This window comes from Epinephelus moara, chromosome 23 (genome assembly GCF_006386435.1).
Source record: "Epinephelus moara isolate mb chromosome 23, YSFRI_EMoa_1.0, whole genome shotgun sequence".
In the NCBI taxonomy this organism is placed as follows: domain Eukaryota; kingdom Metazoa; phylum Chordata; class Actinopteri; order Perciformes; family Serranidae; genus Epinephelus; species Epinephelus moara.
Window position 1 is genome coordinate 33,751,098 of NC_065528.1, and position 3,464 is coordinate 33,754,561.

Below are 3,464 nucleotides of genomic sequence, written 5' to 3' on the forward strand. Positions count from 1 at the left end.
GTAGCTAACTTGTTTGTCCATTGTTTGGTCTGTGACGTAATAGGTCAACAGGAAAAAGGTCCAATACTAACAAGCTGAAAGGGGGCATATCTCCACCTATCGTAGAGGAGTCGCACATACTTGGCTCAATAAATGGATTCCCCTCCCGTGCTTGTATACTGGGACAAGGACACTAGGCCAGTTAGATGGACCATGGTCCAGCTGGAGCTGGAGCTCCACTCTTCTCCACCAACATAGAACGAGGTATGTTCTGGGTCCTGCACCTTCACAAGCAAGAACCAGAACCTGTCATTTAAAGGTTTATTGTAAGTCAGGAAGTGTTCGACGCTGAGGACTGATGAATGAATGAATGAATGAATGAATGAATGAATGAATGAATGAATGAAGGTGGGAGACTGAGTGTGGAGGTCTCAGATATTTTAAGTGTGTTATAAGTGTTCAGAGCAAAAATAAACTGGGTCAGAACCTGAAGAATTTGTTCTCAGCTGGAACCAAAGAAAGCAGGTTTGTCTTCACCTGAAGTGTGATGACATCAGTGGGCGTGGCTTATTCTACAGGTTGGAAAGAGAGCACCGCAGTAAAACATTTGAAGCGTTACCTTTCTCATCAGTTCCCGTATAGACTGATCATTTCTCTCCACATCATGTGAGTGACATCCTGCATGTAGCATGTCAGGGTGGGAATCAACAGAGAATGTACAGTACAATATTACTGGTGGCACGGTGGTGCAGTGGGTATTATCATCGCCTCACAGCAGGAGGCTTAAATCAAGACTGTCTGAGACTGTACAGATGTTTCATCTACACACTGCTCGTCTGTCTGCAGCTGTTTGACTTGTTGAAGTCACACTGTGTGTGTGTGTGTGTGTGTGTGTGTGTGTGTGTGTGTGTGTGGTAAACTCTGTGTAACCTCCGTCTGCACTGAGCGTGCTCAGTAGAGTAAATCTCTGCAGTTGTAGTTTGTTTCAGTTTGATGATCAGAGACAAAAACGTGTGTGTGTGTGTGTGTGTGTGTGTGTGTGTGTGTGTGTGTTTGAGGCATAATGACCAGAGGCTCCTCCTCTCTTCTTCTTCTTCTTCTTCTGTCTGCAGTGTTCAGTCAGTGTCTCTGTCCGTGGTGCTGAAACAGACGGACCAACACGTGAACACCTCTTCTTGTTTTTTCTCCTCTGTGACACAGTTGAATTAATTTCATGTTGTTTATTGAGGAAAAATTATTTTATATGGATGCAAACACTTGTTTTTATTAGTGATTAATAGTTGAGTCTTTAAAGTCTCAGTGAGTGTGATGTGAGTGAGTCCTGTGGTGGTGCAGCTCTGAGGGAAACAGACAGAGATCAGTTTGTCTTTGTGACACAGCTGAAGACAAAACTCTTTATTGAACAAGTGTTTGATTGATTATCAGCTGGTTAAAGTCCAGACATCATGACGTATATGTTTTGACACTTAGAGGAGTGTCTGTGGTGCTGAAACTCAGTCTGGTTGAAAGTGAGCAGACTTTATTCTCTGTGTTTCTGTGCTTGATGATGTCACGGTGTCGAAGAGACTGTCAACATCAGTCTGATCGACAGCTTCAGTCCTTCAACAGTTACTGTGAGACGAAGCTGCTGCTGCAGGTTTGAGTCCATCACAGAGTTCATGTTTGTGATGTTGAGCTGAGCTGCTGCGCCTGCTGCACCCGCTGCACCTGCTGCACCCGCTGCACCCGCTGCACCTGCTGCACCCGCTGCACCCGCTGCACCTGCTGCACCTAAATCCATCCTGACATTCTTTTCACTAATTTCAGTGTAGAGTATTATGTGATACTGATTTGTTCAGTTCCACCATGTGACATCATGAATCGTAGGATAGTGACGATATGACACTACCCTGACCCTAACCAACCCGACCAAAGGAGGGAACAGGTACTAGCCAATCAGAGGGACAGTTGGGCGAGTCATTCTCTTGTTGTCTTAAGGCCCTGACAAACCAAGCCGACAGTCGGCCGTTGACCAAAGTCGGGCCGCGGTGAGCGTCTGTCGGCCTAGTTTTTGCGGTGTTTCCCGCACCGTCGGCACTTAGGCGTCGGCGGCTTTTCGGGTGGGAAGTGGGAAGAAGCAGCGGGTTTATCGGGCAGCTGAGTGAAGTGGAGCCTGAGGAGGAAACACCGGGACCGTCTGGATGTAATAGTCCGTGGAGGTGCTGCGGTGCTCGGCTGCACAGATAGGAAACCCCTCGGCTGACAGGATGTACCACTCTCTCACTCCGCTCTCTCTCACGCAGGCGCAGAACGTACGTGCTACTTGGCCGTCGGATGTAGTCCGTGTAGTGTGTTCAAATGCAACTGACACAGGGCGACGTGAGGCGACGTAGACGACGCAACAGTTGGCTTTCGTCGCCGCTAGTTCTTTGATGTCGGTTTGGTGTGTCCGCACCTTTACAAAGTGTTAGCATGCAGCGATCAGTTAAACACAGTTTCATGTTATGACTGATCAGTGAGCTGCTGTTGTTTATACTCATCAGATTCTTCATCCAGCTGTTAGTGTCCCTCTAATCACACCTCTGCTTCCTCCTCCTCCTCCTCCTCCTCCTCCTCCTCCTGCTCCTCCTCCTCTGATGAACCCATCAGTGTGATCACTGTCAGTAACAGTTGAACTCTGCTGTCAGTAGTTGTGTCTGGTCTGTCACTGACACACAGCCTCAGTCAGTGACTGGTGTTAATCATTAAGGAGCTGATAGATCTGATGAATCACAGCTGCTGTTACACTGACACCATTTCTTCAGTCTGACTGAGACTCAAACTGTTTATTGATCACTAAATAATATGATCTGATCAGGTGACACATGCAGCGTGGCTCTGCCTGCTGTGAATCTGCTGCAGGTAGAAATATTGTTTCAAGCTTAGTTGACCGTCAGTGTAACTCAGGTTGTTTCACAGATAGTTTTGGTTTCATCACTTTAATGTGACCTGAAGGAAACATCAAACTGATCCTGATCTCTGAATCTGAATCTGAAGCTTCTGGTTTCACCTCGTGTCTCTGTCGTCAGCAGACCATCTGAATCTGTGATCACCTGCTGACGTGGTTATACACACACCTGAGTGTGTGTGTGTGTGTGTGTGTGTGTGTGTGTGTGTCTCATGTTGCAGCTCAGTGACCCGTCTGACAATCACAAATGCACATCTATTATTTAATCACATGACCTCCTGCTGACAGAGAGACGCTGACATAGATTTGAGATTGAACACAACTTTATTTACACCACATTATAAANGTGACCCGTCTGACAATCACAAATGCACATCTATTATTTAATCACATGACCTCCTGCTGACAGAGAGACGCTGACATAGATTTGAGATTGAACACAACTTTATTTACACCACATTATAAAAAGAAAATCATTTCATCGTCAGCTGTTTCAGTTCAAACAGCTGAGCAGACACACACACACACACACACACACACACACACACACACACACACA

The 3,464-nt window shown here is 46.3% G+C and overlaps 1 protein-coding gene across 1 annotated transcript in view; it reads left to right on the forward strand.

Moving 5' to 3' along the window:
• The window catches only part of LOC126384982 (potassium voltage-gated channel subfamily D member 2-like), an 84,885-nt gene that overhangs the window by 2,675 nt on the left and 78,746 nt on the right, over positions 1 to 3,464 (forward strand). The gene's annotated exons all lie outside the window — the stretch shown is intronic.